The 18,742-nt window shown below is 45.6% G+C and overlaps 1 protein-coding gene and 1 pseudogene across 1 annotated transcript in view; both read left to right on the plus strand.

Annotated features, from left to right (window-relative positions):
- LOC145392990 (fat-like cadherin-related tumor suppressor homolog) overlaps positions 1 to 18,742 on the plus strand; it is a 569,943-nt gene that overhangs the window by 87,944 nt on the left and 463,257 nt on the right. The gene's annotated exons all lie outside the window — the stretch shown is intronic.
- LOC145393177 (5S ribosomal RNA) lies at positions 1,558 to 1,671 on the plus strand (annotated as a pseudogene).

Below are 18,742 nucleotides of genomic sequence, written 5' to 3' on the forward strand. Positions count from 1 at the left end.
TAATGCTATAATTAGTAGAAAAATCCGAGAGAGAGAGAGAGAGAGAGAGAGAGAGAGAGAGAGAGAGAGAGAGGGGATAGGATTTTTTCCTTTTTTGTCACTGCTGTAAATCTCCATATCAGATATCAAGTTCCATCAACCCCCGCTCCCCACCTCCCGCTCCCCGCCCCGCTCCATTTTCCCCTCCTAATACCCCAGTCGTGGTAGAGGAGGGGTGGAGGGAGGGGAGGGGAGAAGAGAAGGGGACTGGCTGGAAGAGGAGAAATGGGGTAATCGTGTTTTGAGAGTGTTTACCAAAAAAAACGATAAAGGAAAGCAAACAAAAAGACCTTGATAGGTTTCTCGTGTTTTTTTAAGCTGGATATAAGCAAAAGTATTAAAAAGCGTAAGGTAAGGTAGCAAGACAAGATAAAAAAAGAAAAAAAAATCAGTGTTTCGAGGACTGTGGAGGGGAGGACGTGGGGAGCGAGGGAGAGCTGACTTGGTGAGAGGAAAGATGGGTGGGGTTGGACTGAGGCATGGGGGAGAGGAGAGGATGTATTGTTTTGGGTAGGAAATAAGGAGGGAAATAGTATGGATAAAAGGGAGACAATGGGGATGACAGGGGAGAATGGAGAATGAGGAGATGAGGAAGAGGAGAGAAATGAGGAAGGAGAAAGGGAAAGGGAAAGCATGGGATGGAAGAATAAGTGTTGGGAAGGGATGGGTGAAGAGGGGAGGGGAGGGAGAGGGGGCATTAAAGAAGATTTAATGGGTTTGTGTGTGTGTGTGTGTGTGTGTGTGTGTGTGTGTGTGTGTGTGTGTGTGTGTGTGTGTGAGAGAGAGAGAGAGAGAGAGAGAGAGAGAGAGAGAGAGAGAGAGAGAGAGAGAGAGAGAGAGAGAGAGAGAGAGAGACGGGAGGGGGGGCTGTAAGGGAAAAGATGAAGATGATAAGAAGATAAGGGAGTGTGAAGAGGGGGAGGGGAGCCAGGGGTACTAGAGAAGAGAAACAGGGAGAGGAAAGAAGGAATGAATATATACGGTAACAGTAAAGCAAGGAATGTGTGTAAAAAGTAGAAAGGGAGGATTGGGAGGATAAAGTGAGGGAGGAATTGGAGGGATATTAGAAAGAGAAGATGAAAAGGAGAGTTAAGTAAGGAAAAGGAAATGAAGGGACGGTGAAGGGATGGGAAGTGAAAGAAAAATTATACCAAGAGAGAGTAAAAAATAAGGGAAGTAATGGGTAGTAAATGAAGGAAAAGGAAAGGGATAAGAAGCGGATGGGAAGATAAAAAGGAGTGAAAACTAGAGAGGAAGGGTAGGGAGGAGGGAAGCGTGAGAAAAGGAAGTACGTAAATGAAATAAAGAGATGGCAGAGAAAGGGAAGGGAGGTAAGGGAAGAGGAAGAAAGGAGAGAACAGGAGTGAAGGATGATGATGATGGTAATGTAAAGCAATTGAACATTAGAAGAAGAAGAATGTTAATGACAATGATTATATGATTTATTATTATTATTTTTATTATTATTATTCGAACCAGCGCTTGCAACTGCCTGAGTACAGCAGCTTACCAACCGAGCCATTTAGGCCATACCACGTTGAGTACACCGTTTCCCGTCCGATCAGCGAAGTTAAGCAACGCTGGGTCAGTACTTGGATGGGTGACCGCCTGGGAACACCAGATGCTGTTGGCATCCCTACGTATCAAGTGGGGTTGGTGGAGGATTAGTGCCCCTCCCTGTAAAACAATTAACTCTAAGCCATTGGCCACCCCGTCTGGGATACATGGCGTCTGGCAATGAATGAAAAAAAAAAAAATTATTATTATTATTATTAATTCAGGAGCTGCTCTGATAACGTCTTCTGAACTTCGTATAATCGTCTAGCTCTGTTCAGAATAAAATACGTTGCCTTACTTATGACAAACTGGTTGGTTATTCTTAACTGATTAGGAAAAAATGCACCGAAAGACTGGGGTATTGTATAATAGCATAGTCGAGTATGGCGGATTATTACTTCCATACAACCAATTCACAGTGAGGTGGAGAAAAAAAAAAACTGTACTCGATTTTATTTTATTCTTATATTGCTTTTGTTACCTAATTTTTTCAGAGGTAATCCAGTACTTGTTAATGAGGCTGTGTCGTGTGTAATCTCCCTTTCTCAGCTGCCGCGTCGCCTTCGGGAGCTTTTGACACCAGGACGTGAAAGTAAATAAAGTTCTTATCTCTTCTCAGCCTCATCCAGCTTCCCCTCACTCCTTCTCCTTCTCCTGCTCCTCCTCCTCCTCCTCCTCCTCTTTATTATAATTTGTCAGTATTTTTCGTTTTCTTTTCTTATCCTCTCTTTTGGCGCGACTTCTTTCACCTTTTGTCGTTTTACTTTCATTTTTCACTCGTAATCCTTCTTCCTATTCCTTTTTCATTCCTCTTCATTGCTTCTCTTTTATCACTTTCTCTTCATATTGCTTCCTTACGTTTCTCCTCTCTCTCTCTCTCTCTCTCTCTCTGCAGCATTTTTCCTCAATTATTCCTTTAGTCCCTTGCTCTGTCTTCTCTTTTCTTAGCTACTGCTTCTACTGCTACCACTGCTGCTAAAATAATAATAATAATAATAATAATAATATTAATAATAATACGTGAATGATATTCTCCTCGTTTCTTTCTTCTTTTTCTTCTTCTTCTTCTTCTTCTTCTTCATTTTAACAGACGCGCTAAAAAAAAAAATAGTAAGAGGCTGAACGAAAATACAGATATATGCATTGTTCTTGGCCGATTCAGTGGTGAGAGAAAAAGAGAAAAGGAGGGGAAACATAGGCAAAGCTACTCTGTTGTAACCCTCCGTCTGACCAAGCACATACCCCCCACCTCCCTGCACACCTAACCAAGACGCATAACGGTCCTCACCCCTCCCCAATCTTTTCTTTTAAAGGTTTACTTAAGGAAAACGCCTTGAGGACACATAACCTAGGCCCTTCAGATTGCTTGCGCAGTCGCATCAAAATCTCTGGATTGTTTTTTCTTTTTGCTTTTCCATTATTTTAAATTTAAAGAAATAATACTTAAGACACAGCATTCTACCCACCAAAAGACACCAGTCCACTATGAAACACATAACTGTGTGAAGTTTCATAACTCCACAGTGAACACTTTCTGAGTTCTGGCTCGGAAACGAAATCTCTACGCCTGGCCAGCCGCCCTGCCGCCTAACGTCACGGACGGACATCTGTTGATCTCAGTGATAACAACACCCCCCTCTGACTTTGTCAGGTGGAGGGTAAAAAAAAAGAGAGAGAAAGAGCAAATAACAACAAAACCACTGACCACTTCGATGCAGGCCGAGGATCTCTGTCTGTCTCTGTCTGTCCGTCTGTCTGTCTGTCTGTCTCTCTCTCTCTCTCTCTCTCTCTCTCTCTCTCTCTCTCTCTCTCTCTCTCTCTCTCACTTTTATCACTGTCTCCCCCTCTTCCAATCAGTTGCTTTTCCACAACGCCTTTCTATTTTAAGTCCCTATTTCTCTGTCTGTGTCTGGTTCTCACTCTCTCTGTCTGTCTCTATTTTCTCACTGTTTTCTTTTTTTTTCACTTCCACTCGTTTTCCTGTGTCTATTGGTTTCTATTGCTAGTTGCTTCAGTTACCGCATGGAGAGAGAGAGAGAGAGAGAGAGAGAGAGAGAGAGAGAGAGAGAGAGAGAGAGAGAACATAAATGACAAAGGAACAAACGAAGAAAGTGAGAGGAAGAATGAAAGAAGAGGAAGGATGAGGGAAAGAAAGATAGTTCCGAGAAAAAGAAAGCAATACGTAAGGAACAAAGAGAAAAGTAAAAGAGGAGTGAAGGAAGAGAGGAAAGAGGAGGAGAGAGGGGGGAAAGGGGGGTCTGAGGAGAGAAGATGTAATTATTTGGTGTCGGAATTACCAGGGGAAAGAAGGAAGGACGGCAGGAAGGAAGGAAGGAAGGAAGGAAAGAAGAAAGGAAGGAAGGAAGAGCAAAAGAAAGGAAAAGAAATAAGGATGGCACGAAGGGAAGAAAGAAAGGAAGGAAGAGGTATTAGGTGGAAGGAAGGAAAAATAAAAAGGCAGGCAGGAAGGAAGAATGGGGGGAGGATGGATGGTTGGCAAGCTAGATGGACAGAAGAAGAAGAGCAAGAACAACAACAACTATTAATGGAAAGTAATAAGTCGGAAATACTTGAAGAAAACGAGAAATAGAAACAGGATGAAGAGAAGGAAGAGGAAATAAAGATGGAGAAAAGGAAGAGGAGTAAGAAGAGGGACCTGAAAAGCGAGGAAGGGAAAAGTTTCGATAGACAGAAATAAAGAGAAAGAGGAGGAAAATGAAAACGAGGGAGAGAAAGAGAAGGAATGGAAAACTGAGGGAAATAAAGTGTAATGTGAAGAGGTGAGGTGGGTGAAGCAGGGGGAGAGACAGGAAATGAGATCTGGAGAGAGAGAGAGAGAGAAACACACACACACACACACACACACACACACACACACACACACACACACACACACACACACACACACACACACACACACACACACACACACACACACACACACACACACACACACACACATTAGTCAACCCCGCTCCCTGAAGTTTCCACCATTGCTCTGAATTTATGTCCTAACTCACAAACACACCCTAGGAGGGGCTTCTAGGGGGACAGAGAGAGAGAGAGAGACAGACAGACAGACAGACAGACAGACAGACAGACAGACAGAGACAGACAGACTAGAGGGATTATATATATATATATATATATATATATATATATATATATATATATATATATATATATATATATATATATATATATATATATGTGTGTGTGTGTGTGTGTGTGTGTGTGTGTGTGTGTTTAGTGATTTTCTTATAAACGTGCCTTTGTGCTCCCAAAAACGCTACAAACAGCGTTGTGCATCACTGATTGTGAAGACTAAAGCTGTTCTGGCTATCGACATGTGAGTCAAGTCAGCTAAGGAAAACTCCAGTCTCTTCATATCTTCATCCAGGGTTTCTTCTAAGTAGAACAGAATCGACTGGTGATATGCAGAACATAAAAACGAATCATCTAACTAAAGTATGTAATCCTGTCGGGTTCCACTAAGCAGAATAGCATCTTCCGGAAATAATTGTTGTGAATATCGAACTTTTTTTTAAAGAACTTTTTTGCTCTTTCAGTCCAAACACGACTGTATATCATTTCACCACATGCCAGACAAGTTTATTTAGCCTGGGAGAGAACCCTCACGCGGAAAGGGTAAGAGGATTATAGACTGAGCTCCAGTTGCTTTTAACCAACTGATCTTCATCACTGTATACCTAGTGCAATAATTATTGTTCGAGCGAACGAGCAAAACGATCGGGCGAGGACATTAAAAGTTAGTAGACAGCACAGCACCAAAACTGTTTTATCTCTGAAACTATTAAAGCTACAGCGAATCAGCGGAAATCGTCAAAAGCTCATAAACAGTATTATATGTTGCCGAAGAGAAAATTCTCAAAGTTCGCGTCCATATTGCTAGAAAAAGGAATATACTGAGTGGCAAAATTGGATTCTCTCTTTAACTTTAATCTTCAGCTGATTTACGCACGTCGCTGAAAGGCTTATGGAAAAGTAACTGGTAATACATTAGTGACTCCTATCATAATTTGAAAGTTTACATTAATAATATCAGGCAAGAGAGAGGGCGTACTTCTTTTCTAACTAAAGTAACAACATTAGCAACCTCGCTCACCCAAAAACCTCCTAGACTTTCAAGCGGGGAGGCCTATAATTCTCTCCGACAAGAAGAGTGTTTTCACCCGTTTTTGTTTGTTTGTCTGTTAGCAGGAATACTAAAAAACTAAAAGGGAGATTTTGGACCAAATTTGGTGAGCAGGCAGGGTAGCTCATGTCCCAGGGAACAATTGATTAATTTTGGGGAGCGATCCTGGTCGTATTACACATTCTGGATCCGGAAAACACTTTTTGCGAAACCCCAATCTTTGATGAGAAAACCTAACCCATTATGAAGAGTGGTTTGGAAATTACGTTGCCCTTGTCGGAGAGATGCACTTCATTGAGTGTCTCTCTAGTTGATACTGATGTTGTTAATTATATACCTCGCTGCGTATAATTAACCCTTATATCAGTGTCCTTGGCCAGTGGTGGAGAGTGGAAGGAAGGTATCAGATGTTTTCAGCTTATATAAAAAATGATGGGGTTGTAACCTTACCTGCCTCGAGTGTCTGATTGTGGCACGTGGCTGACACTCCATCCCTCCCACCTCGCCACACCTATCTCACACTTCCTCACCACACCACTCCACACGTGCCTTACCTTGCCTTACCACACCTGCGTCACTCTCCCTTACATCACACGCCACACTTTCCTTACCTTGTCTCACCTACCACACCACACCTGCCTCTGCCTCACCTCACACGCCACACCACATCGCTCACTCTGCCTCACCTGTTTCACCCGGCCTCGCCACACCGTACATGCATCATCCTGCCTCACTTTCCTCGCCAAATCACACTCGCATCGCCCTGCCACACCTGCCTCACCACATTACACGTGCTTCACCCTTATGTGCTTCATCACATCATACTTGCTTCACTCTGCCACACCTGCCTCACCACACCACACGTGCCTCACCCTGTCTCATGCTGCGTTACCTCCCTCTGTGTGCTTCACCTTGCCTCATGTTGCTTTGTCTGCCTTTTCTGCTTCACCTCATTCTGCTTTGTCGGCCATTCCTTGTCATTTCCTGCCTCTTCCTGCCTTGCCAAATCTCTGTTCTACATCACCCTACATCCACCAGCCTCTTGCCTATCCTGCTTCCCTCTCTCTCCCTCTGCGTCTCCCTACCTCACCATGCGTCCCTTCTGCCTCTCCCTGCCTCACTACACCTCCCTCCTACCTCTACTTGCCTCCCTTTCCTTCCCTTGCCTCACCATGCCTCTCCTTGCCTCCCTTTCCCTTCACTTGCCTCACAACACCTCCCTCCTGCCTCTACCTTCCTCCTTTTTCCCTCCTCCTGCCTCATCACTCCCCCCTGCCTCTGCCTCCCTTTTCCCACCCAGTTACTCACACACTTTTTATTAACGCATTCGACTCTGAACATAATCCACCTGCAGGCACACAGATGGCTTCACCCCCACGCACGCACGCACGCACGCACTCACGCACACACACACACACACACACACACACACACACACACACACACACACACACACACACACACACACACACACACACACACACACACACACACACACACACACACACACACACACACACACACACACACACACACACACACACACACACACACACACACACACACACACACACACACACACACACACACACACACACACACACACACACACACACACACACACACACACACACACCTGTTGCATGCATCGTCTCTATTCCCCTCCCCCCCTCTCATTCTCATCACTCCTGTCTCCTCCTCCCCTCACTCTTCCCTCTTCTCCCCTCTCATCCTCCCTCCCTTCCCCTTCCCACCCTCCCTCCATTTCCCCTCTCCCCTGCACCTTCTCCCTCCCTCTCCTTACTCACCCTTCCCATCTCCTCTCCCTACTCACCTCTTCTTTCTCCTTTCCCCCCCCTCCAACCATCCTAACCCTCCTGTCCTTCTTCCTCTCTTTTCTTTCTCCCATCTTCTGCTTTCTCCTGTATCCTCACTCACTCCTTCCCATGCCCTTTTCTGTCCTCCTCCTCCTCCTCCTCCTCCTCCTCCTCCTCCTCCTCCTCCTCCTCCTCCTCAATATTGCCCACCTGCCTCCCTTTAGCGGCTTCTATGAGTTATGTTATCCCTTGATCCCCCTCTAACCTCCTCCCCCTCCCCCTCTTCCTCCTCCCTTTCTTCTCCCCCTCCCCCTCTTCCTCCTCCCTTTCTTCTCCCCCTCCCCCTCTTCCTCCTCCCTTTCTTCTCCCCCTCCCCCTCTTCCTCCTCCTTTTCTCCTCCTCCTCCCCTTCATCCTCCTCTTCCTCCCCCTCCTCCTCCTCCCTTTCTCCTCCCCCTCTTCCTCTCCCCTCACGTCTTTCTCTCCCACCCCCTCTTCTGACCTCCTCCCTATCCCACTTCTCCCTCTACCACCCCAATACCTCCTTCAGTCTCCCCCCTCTCATCTGTCCCCATTCCTTGCTCTTTCTCTCCCTCCTTTATTACATCTCCCTCTTCCCTCTCACCCACCTTCCTCCCTTTCTTCCTGACCCTTTCTCCCTTCCTCTTCCCTCTCACCCACCTCCCTCCCTTCCTGCCCCCTCCTCACTTCCTCTTCCTTCTCACCCACCTCACTCCCTCTCATCCTGTCCCCTCTTCCCTTCCTCTGCCTTCTCACCCAACTCCCTCCCTCTCATCCTGTACCTTTCTTCCATCTTTCTGTTCTTCCCATAAACTACAGCTGCCTCCCTCCTCTACCCCTTACCCCTATCTTCTCTCCCTCCTCCACTCTTTCCCCCTGCTTCTCTTCCTGTCTTCCCCTTACTTTCCCTCTCCTTCCCCGTCTTTCTCTCTCCCCTTCTCCATCATATTCCCTCCCTCTCTTTCCCTCTCCACTTCTCCCTCATAGTCCCTCCCTCGCTTTCCCTCTCCCTCTCTCCCTCATACTCCCTCCCTCCCTTTCCCTCTCCACCTCTCCCTCATATTCCCTCCCTCTCTTTCCCTCTCCCTCTCTCCCTCATACTCCCTCCCTCTCCACCTCTCCCTCATATTCCCTCCCTCTCTTTCCCTCTCCACCTCTCCCTCATATTCCCTCCCTCTCTTTCCCTCTCCCTCTCTCCCTCATACTCCCTCCCTCTCCACCTCTCCCTCATAGTCCCTCCCTCTCTTTCCCTCTCCCCCTCTCCCTCATACTCCCTCCCTCTCTTTCCCTCTCCACCTTTCCATCATACTCCCTCCCTCTCTTTCCCTCTCCCCCTCTCCCTCATACTCCCTCCCTCTTTCCCTCTCCACCTCTCCATCATATTCCCTCCCACTCTTTCCCTCTCCACCTCTCCCTGATATTCCCTCCCTCTCTTTCCCTCTCTACCTCTCCCTGATATTCCCTCCCTCTCTTTCCCTCTCTACCTCTCCCTGATATTCCCTCCCTCTCTTTCCCTCTCTACCTCTCCCTGATATTCCCTCCCTCTCTTTCCCTCTCCACCTCTCCATCATATTCCCTCCCTCTCTTTCCCTCTCTACTTCTCCCTCATACTCCCTCCCTCCCTTTCCCTCTCCACCTTTCCATCATATTTCCTCCCTCTCTTTCCCTCTCCACCTCTCCTTCATATCTTCATATTCCCTCCTTCTCTTTCCCTCCCTCTCCCTCATATTCTCTCCCTCATTTACCTTCCCCACCTCTCCCTCACATCCCCTCCCTCTCTTTCCCTCCCCACCTCTCTCATATTCCCTCCTCCTCATTGCCTCTTCACCTTTCCCTCTTAGTTCTTCCCTCTCTTTCCTTCTCCACCTGTCCTCCCTGTCATCCCCTTCCTTCTCCCTCTCTCCCGATAGGATTCCTCACTATTCCTGTCTTTGTTCCTGCAGTTTAGTCACTCTCCATTGTTTCCCTGCTGTTATTTATAGTTTTCAGCTGAGTCTGTTTTGCTGTGAAATAAAAAGAGGATATTAGAGTGACTGAGATGGAAGTGAGCGTGGGTGTGCGAGAGCGTTTGATCAGGAAGCTAGCTAGTGATTGAAGAGTAGAGAGGCTGAGAGAGAGAGAGAGAGAGAGAGAGAGAGAGAGAGAGAGAGAGAGCGAGTTATGCCTATTGTCTATGCTGCTGGCCTAAACAAAGGAGGAGGAGGAGGAGGACGAGGAGGACGAGGAGGAGGGGGAGGTGGTGGTGGTGGTGGTGGTGGTGGTGTATTGTAGCGCCCGGCATGCATACACCTTCTTTTAGGGCCCATCACCTCTCTTATACACGTTCACGCCTTGTATGATCCGCTGAGTGGATGGTTGCCACTCCTTGCTGCTGGAGAAGGCACCCCAACCCCCTCCCTACCGCTGTTTTTTTTTTGTTTTTTTTAAGTGTTGAGTAAGATGTGCATGTGAAAACCTTTGTGTGTGTGTGTGTGTGTGTGTGTGTGTGTGTGTGTGTGTGTGTGTGTGTGTGTGTGTGTGTGTGTGTGTGTGTGTGTTTGCTTGTATTTATGTTTGAGAGAGAGAGAGAGAGAGAGAGAGAGAGAGAAAATTGTGCCTATTCTTTATACTGCTTGCTCAGACATCTTCATTTTATTCTCGCCATCCCGTGACGATATTATTCAGCTTAGGATATGGTCATCGAAAATAAAAGACTAGATAATGTCCCTAAGATTCAGTTCTAGATATCATTCCCGAGATGAAGAAAACAGTATAAGTGTAAAAGGACGTCACCAGGATGCAGTGGGTTAAAGAGATATAAATAAAATACACGGGAATGTTCAGGTGAAATACGCAAAATAAGTCGCTAAGGACGATGTGATACGAAACTTTCCAGGTAACTGAGAATGCCCCTCAATCTAGGTACAATTGTTGGGACACGCAATGGCCACCACGACTACAGGCATTAGTGGCAGTGGTGTTGGTAGTGGTGGTGTTGGTGGTTGCACAATCCTGACCACATCCTTACCTCAAAACACACACACACACACACAAACACACACACACACACACACACACACACACACACACACACACACACACACACACACACACACACACACACACACACACACACACACACACACACACACACACACACACACACACACACACACACCTCTGACCACATACTGAATCTCATCGCGGGTGCTGAGGGAGAAGGGATACGTATGACTTTACATGTGGAAAATATTATCTCGCCTCGTAATTATAACAGAGAGAGAGAGAGAGAGAGAGAGAGAGAGAGAGAGAGAGAGATGAGGATATCATATTAAGAAGGAACCAAATCATTCCGGCATTGACACTGGATAAGAGTATTTTTTGACATGTCAGTAAAGTTTGAGTGTTTGTACCCACACCACACCACACCCGAAACCCACACAGCATCACATCCCACACCAGACCACATTACAAAACACCATACCACACCACACCCCAAAACACCACACCATACCACACCCCAAAACACCACACCATGCCACACCTCAAAACACCACACCACGCCACACCCCAAAACACCACACCACACCACACCACACCCCAAACCAACACCATACCACATCACACCAAGACTCGATTCCATAGTAATTCGTTTCCACGTCTGACATTACCGACCGATGACCTCATATTTGGTGAGATTCATATTATTGCTGTTTTACTTAGTAAGCTCTCTCTCTCTCTCTCTCTCTCTCTCTCTCTCTCTCTCTCTCTCTCTCTCTCTCTCTCTCTCTCTCTCTCTCTCTCTCTCTCTCTCAGACATTACCGACCGATAATCTCATATTTGGTGAGATTCATATTATTGCTGCTTTACTTAGTAAGCTCTCTGTCTGTCTGTCTGTCTGTCTGTCTCTCTCTCTCTCTCTCTCTCTCTCTCTCTCTGACATTACCGACCGATGATCTCATATTTGGTGAGATTCATATTATTGCTGTTTTATTTAGTAATCTCTCTCTCTCTCTCTCTCTCTCTCTCTCTCTCTCTCTCTCTCTCTCTCTCTCTCTCTCTCTCTCTCTCTCTCCTTTTCCACCCCTTCAGTGGTACAAACTAGAAGAAGAACTAGAAACGAAGAGGAAAAAAAAAGGTGGGAAGATGTATGGGCTAGGGTGGTGTGTGATGATGATGATGAGGAGGAGGAGAAGGAGAAAGAGGAAGACTAAGAGGAGGAAGAGAAGGAGAAGGAAGAAAGAAGAGAAGGAGGAGGAGGAGGAGGAGAAGGAGATGAATTAAAGGGGATCCTTGGTGAGTGGGAAAGAAATATTAGATCACTTTTTAGTCGGTCATCCCCTCACATTGGACAGATAGATAGATAGACAGATAGACAGACAGACAGATAGATAGATCGATAGATAGGGAGAACAGATTATGAGACTGACAGTTAAGGGATAGACAGACAGACAGACAGACATACTAATCGAGAGATAAATGCTGACAGACTGACAGGGAGACTGACCGACCGACTTACTGACTGACTGACTTACTGCCTGTCTGAATGAATGAATAAATGAATGGCTGGTTGATTGACTGAGTGACTAATAGATACAGATAGATTGATTGACAGACAGATAGATATAGATAGATTGATTGATTGACTGATTCACTGAGATAGATAACCAGATACTGATAGGATGAATAATAAACCGAATCATAGATAGACAAATAGCTGAAAAGATCAACAGAATACCATGTCAGCTTAAGCAACAACTTAGGGTTAGATTTGCAGCTTAGAATTATACTTTTAGCTCACTTAAGTTTTGCAAATAAATCTTTTCAAAATACTGCGCGGAAGTTTCTTCCAAGTTGTGGGAAGGAAGAAACCGATAAGATTTTTTCAGAATAAGACTTTTAATACCGAATCGGGTAGTCAGACAGACAGACAGACAGACAGACAGAGTTTAAACGGAAAGACTTCTTGGGAGTTGAGATGGATAAGATGCCTGGAAGATCTTTTAAGTCTGTGATGGCTGAGAGAGAGAGAGAGAGAGAGAGAGAGCGAGAGAGAGAGAGAGAGAGAGAGAGAGAGAAATGTGCGTGCGTGCGTTAGTGTGTAATTCCCTTCCACTCCTCATTTCCTTCTCTTTCACACCTTCTCCTTTCATCTCCCCCATCCCCTTGTCACTACTCTCCCACCCACCCACCTCCTCCCATTCACACCTCCGTCTCTACACATTCCTCTCCCTCCCTTCCTCCACCTCCCCATTCTCAGTACCTATCCGTTACCCCTTTCCCCTCCTTTCCTTTCCTCCCTAATTTCCCTCCCTTCATTTCCATCTTCTTTCCGTCCCACACTTTCCCTCCGCCCTATGCTCCTTTCCTCTCCTCTTTATTCCTCTAACTTTCTTCTCCTTTCATCCCTTTCTCTCTCCTCTCCTTTCCTCCCAGACCCCTCATTTTCCCATCCCCCTTTCCCCTAAAGTTATCTCCCTAACTCTCCCGTACTTTCTTCTCTCTAACCCTCGCTATCGGGTCTCTATCCCCCATTTTCCTTCCTCCTTATCCCTTTACTATTCTATCCCCCTCTCCCCATCATCCCAGGCCTGCCGGAAGCGACGTATGGGCACTAATTAGCATAATGAGAGCAATTTGCATAGCCCGTCTCAGTGCAGAGTTACCGACCGGGGTTAATGACGTGTGTGTGTGTGTGTGTGTGTGTGTGTGTGTGTGTGTGTGTGTGTGTGTGTGTGATGTAGTAAAATACATAGGAAAAAAAATAGCTACTTAATTTTACGTGTGCTGTAGGAAGCAAAAACCACCTCCTTATCCACCTCCCCAGCAGTCAAATCCACAAACCTGTCACGTTTGTCATCTTCCACTATCTCCCCATCACCCTACTCTCAATTTATCCTTTTGGTATTGTCTCAACTCTAACCCAAGTTGCCATTCACTGATTTCGGGCTACAAGGAGACAGGCAGGGGGATGGAAATAGTGATTACTACTTACAAGTGTAACTGCATACCAGTCCTTAAGGCACACCAGATTATCAAGAAAAATGTAAGCACAGACTCCTGTGCAAGACCTATTTTTTGCAGGTCAGAGAAAACATACAAGCCCATCAGCTCCTGGTATAGTGTAGTAACTGCAGCACAGAAATCACTAAAATGTATATATCTGTGTACCCCTCGACACCATGTTTTCAATACCCGCATCTGTGTCAGTGGTAGTCACGTCATCGGCTTGAATGGACAGAAAATGAACATATGACAGCATATGAATGGACATGCTACTACCAACCACATAGGAAGTCCACTACGACTTGGGTTTAGAGCCCAGCCTCAGGGCGCACACAGATTTAGAGGCAACCACGCTACCATTTGCAATATGGCGTTTTCCAATACTCTAGTGGTCTGTGGGGGCGCTCACCATCCACTCACTCGATGAAGTGCTGCTGTCGGGTGTCTGCCCTTTCCTCTCCTCCATCCTTCTTTCCTTCCATCCTCTTCTGTCTTTCTTTACTTCATTCTTTCCTTGTCCTTCTGCCTACGGGTAACTTTACACTCCCTCTTCTGTCTTTCATTCCTTCATTCTTTCCTCTTCCTTCTTTCTGTGGGTGACTCTATACTGAGTGACAAGCCAGATGGTTTCTTGTACATCAGGAAACCATTTACTACGCTGGGTGGTAACCATATAACCAAATTTTGGCGCCAGGTGGTTTAGTGAGTAATTATTGCGCTCCAATCGGATTGAGCCGGTGAAGGTTTATATCCAAGGGGTGGTTGGGGTTGATTGCTCATGTAATGCCACTCAGGGATGAGTGAGGCTGGTCATTCTCATCTTAAATGTCGGGACCAACTGCTTAGCCCCGGGCTCCTACTCTCCTCAGGGGGCATTGTAGGATTGGATGATGGATGGATGGATGTAATTATGAACTCTTTTTCCAGGTCACTAACACTGAAAACGTTGTAGCACCACCATATTGTGTTTTGGAAAGTGATAATTTTATTCTTACTTGGGACACGCCAGTGGGGGTAACACCTATGTAGTTTTAAATATTTCACGGTAAATCTCGACATGTTTTCTTTAGTACTCAAAATTCCTTCATTCCCATCATTCCTTTGGCGTATTCATTTCTTTTTTCTTTGACATTATTTTCCGTGTCCGTGGTGTATAAAGTTTCATCCGTGTTTCTTTCTCTCTCCCCAGGTACGTGGTGTGGTGTGGGGTGGTGTTTGAGAGGCTGGTTGGCAGACCCGGCACAGAAGGTATGAGTCAACATTGCTGTGTGTGTCGAGTCGTACGCTCCGCATCCTCTGAGATCTCCACTCTCTTAGACTTTCTGCCTCTTATGTTCTCTTATTCTACATGCCCTTCCCCTTTGATCCTTCTCCTCCTCCTCCTCCTCCTCCTCCTCCTTGATCCCTTTCTTCATGGGTTCTCTTCCTCTTCTGCATTCTCATAGTGTGTCTTCCTCATGTTCTCTGCATCTGATCCTGTTTCTCTTCATTCCCTTTATCTTTAATCCATCTCCTCCTCAATGTTTTTCTTCATAGGCTTCGCTCTGTCTGTCTGTCTGTCTGTCTGTCTCTCTCTCTCTCTCTCTCTCTCTCTCTCTCTCTCTCTCTCTCTCTCTCTCTCTCTCTCTCTCTCTCTCTCTCTCTCTCTCTCTCTCTCTCTCTCTCTCTCTCTGTTCCACCTCCTCTGGCACCTCGTTGTCTTAAATCCAATTTCTCTTCCATTTTCTCTCCTTATCATCTTTTTTAGATTCTCCTCTTTGAGTCTCTCCGTCTGACACTCGCTCTCTTAAGTACTCTTCCCCTTGCGTTCGTTTTGTTTTATCCTCTTCCTCTTATATCGTCTTTCTCTTAATTCCTCTTGCGTGTAGTCTGATCCTCCCAGCCTTGCATTTCTTCACTTTCATTCCTTTCCTCTTATATCTTCCTGTAGTATTCTCTTACATCATCTTCCTCTTCGCCTTTTTATCCCCTTACTTTTAATTTTCTCTATAATATTATTTTTGATATTCAATTTCATATATATTTTTTTCTGCTTAGTTCCTGTTCCAGATTAATATTATTGTTCTCCTTGATCTTCACCAACCATCTTCCTCCATTCGCCCTCTCCCTCATCCATTCATCATCATCATTATTGGTATTTTTCTTCTTTTTTCTAACTCCTCCACCTCCTCCCATATCAACACCAGTCAGCATGAATCCCAGTCATATCTTCCTCTTCGCTATCCTACTGCTTTTTGCATTTAGCCTTTTCCTCATCACTCCCCTTCCCTCTCCCCCCTCCCTTTCCTCTCCTCTTTCCCCTCCTCTTCTCTTCTCTGTCTTCCTGTTCTCTCCTCACCTCTCTCCTCTCCCACCTTCTCTCCTCTCTTCTTTCCCACCTTCTCCTCTCCTCTCTTCTTTTCCCACACTTTCATCTTCTCCAATCCTCTCCTCTCATGTCTCCCCTCCCACTTTCTCATGACCCTTCCACTCCTCTCCTCTCCACTCCTCTCCTCTTCTCTGCTGTTCTCCTTTCCTCTCTTCTCGTCCTTCTCACTCTTCTCCATCCCCTCCCCTTCGCTCTTTTTCTGTCTCATCGTCTCTCACGCTTTCCTTATCTCCCCGTTTTCTCATCTTCTCCATCTTCTCCCGTCCCTCTCCATCCTCTCCCGTCCCTCTCCATCCTCTCCCGTCCCTCTCCATCCTATCCCGTCCCTCTCCATCCCCCTCCTCCCTCCTTCCATCTCCAGTTTCGTGTCTGCTTCGCTTCGGTTTTTTCTCTTATTTTGACACTGAGTTTAAACGCCTTTACCGCTTGCTTATTTGCTCTCTCTCTCTCTCTCTCTCTCTCTCTCTCTCTCTCTCTCTCTCTCTCTCTCTCTCTTCACACGCACACACACACACGTATGTAGAGAGAGAGAGAGAGAGAGAGAGAGAGAGAGAGAGAGAGAGAGACCCATTTCCCACTAACAGGAGTGTTGTCATGAGGTGAAGGTAGAATCCCCCCCAAAAGATAAAAAAACGATAGTAAGAACAATCAAACAAGCAGACCTGTGAAATGGGCACATAACTCACTCACCCATCGTCCCAGCCTGTTTTTGACTTACAATGTTAAATCTAGATCTGGGTGGTATTACTGTGTGTGTGTGTGTGTGTGTGTGTGTGTTTAGAAAAGAGTGCATAAATAAGATATACGAGAGAGAGAGAGAGAGAGAGAGAGTATAATTGACTAGGTACAGCATCATCAGTATGCTCTGTCCGACCCTCATAAAAGTTTTAGGGTGCAGTCACATCCTCCCCCTTCCCCCTCCATCACCCTTACCCTACCCCCATCCCGTTTCCCCCTCTTTCCTGTCCATCCCTCATCCCCTCCACCTCCTCTTCCTTCCCCCTTGTCTTCCATTCCCCCCTCCCCCATCCCTGTCTCCCATCTCTTTCCTCTCTTTTCCCCCTCTCCCTTATCTCTCTCCTCCATCCTCACTCCTCCCCCTCCCCTCCTATAAATCCCTGCTTCCTCCTTTTGGGTAACACGGTAGCAGCTGACCCCCTTCTCTTTATCCCCACTCCCTTCTCATCCTCCATTCCTCCTTCCTCCACCTGGTTGAATAGCACACATTTTTCTTTCATCATCATCATCATCATCAACATATCATCCCTCTGATCCATGTCAACTCAGCCCCGGGAAACTCGACACTGAACAACTCATTCTCAGACGATCCACCACCAGTTTGCTCACAGTTGTGTTTTGTATAAATAAAAAATAATACAGTATTTAGCGTCTTCTTTCACTGAAGTTTCTTGCACAGTGCGAACACTGCTAAAATTTGCATACCATGAATATTTGACAAGAACAGACCTGTCAGTACCTTTGATTATAGTCCGCAGATATAAACGCTTTGTATGATAATTACAATATTTATTAAGACTTAACGAGGCTGGTATCTGATCGTACTGTACTTTATATGGTTTGTGAACTGCTGTGCAGTATATCGCTTTTCATTATTAGCAGAGTTGCCAACTCATGCAAACCAGAAGTCGCTAGATCGGTCCCTAAAGTCGCTAGAAGTCGCTAAATTATTGAATGTAAAGACTACAATAAAGTTAACAATGAAAACACTGCAAGTGACCCACGTAGGCTGAATGCATAATTATCAGAATAACGATATGAGGAAAACGCAATGTAACGTAAATTCGACGAATATACTTCAGTTGCCATCAGCGTTTTGACATCGCAATGTTCATTTGTTTAAAGACGCTCAACATCAGCATGTGGCTATGAGACTACTCATCGAGATGGGTGAGAAAGGTCAGTGTACGGGTTTTCCCCAGTGGCATCTTTGTAATCTGCTACTTCTGCCCGAAGTTGAATTGTGTCTGAAGCTTGTTTCCACACAGTGTAGTGTAATTTTCTCCACTGAACGTCTATGAGGGTGAGAGTATTTGTCACCAACAAACATTTTTGAAGTTCAGAATCCCAGGTTTAATTTGTTGCAAACATTCATTTGCACCTACTGTACTGTTGACATTGGCTGCATGACACGAACGTTATCAGGAATGCCATTACGCAGTTGCTTTGCAAGTTCAATAATAATACTCCTTTTACGGATAGCAGTCTCACCAGGAAACTTGCAGTCCCTCATTTCTCTCTCAAACTATAATCCAAATAAGGGTGTGGATCCAGGAAACGTGCTACTGGGTCACATTCTGATTTTTTTTTTTTCCTGGGATGACGATCCTAGAGCACAGGGAGACAGTCAGCTGAAGCAAATCATTCAGCAATTTTGTTGGCTCATTCACTTCATCAAATTTTTGTTGACAATGAACTTCTCTGAGAGTGCACTTTAAAAACACCTTAAATACAGTTTTTCTAATCACAAAGCACTGAATAAAAGAGTTCAGCATTATAACAGCGTTCTTCTTTCCATGCATGTTCAGAATAAGTTTTGAGCTTAATCCAATGGTTCAAAATTCTGACTATGGCTGCTTCAGTCACCAACCATTGTGTCTGACTTAACTGCATTTCTCTGAGAGGGGTCTGTCCTTCATTAATCAAGCCATAATGCTCAATGTACCGTATTTGTGACACAGACGAGAGTGAAAACCAGTTGAAAGTCTGATTAAAAAATCGAGGTGCCGTGGAAGATGATCACTTGCAGCATGAGGGCTGCATGTTGCAGTGCGTGACACA

Source organism: Coenobita brevimanus, chromosome 23 (assembly GCF_032717465.1).
Source record: "Coenobita brevimanus isolate Jiangsu-jjx chromosome 23, ASM3271746v2, whole genome shotgun sequence".
NCBI lineage: Eukaryota > Metazoa > Arthropoda > Malacostraca > Decapoda > Coenobitidae > Coenobita > Coenobita brevimanus.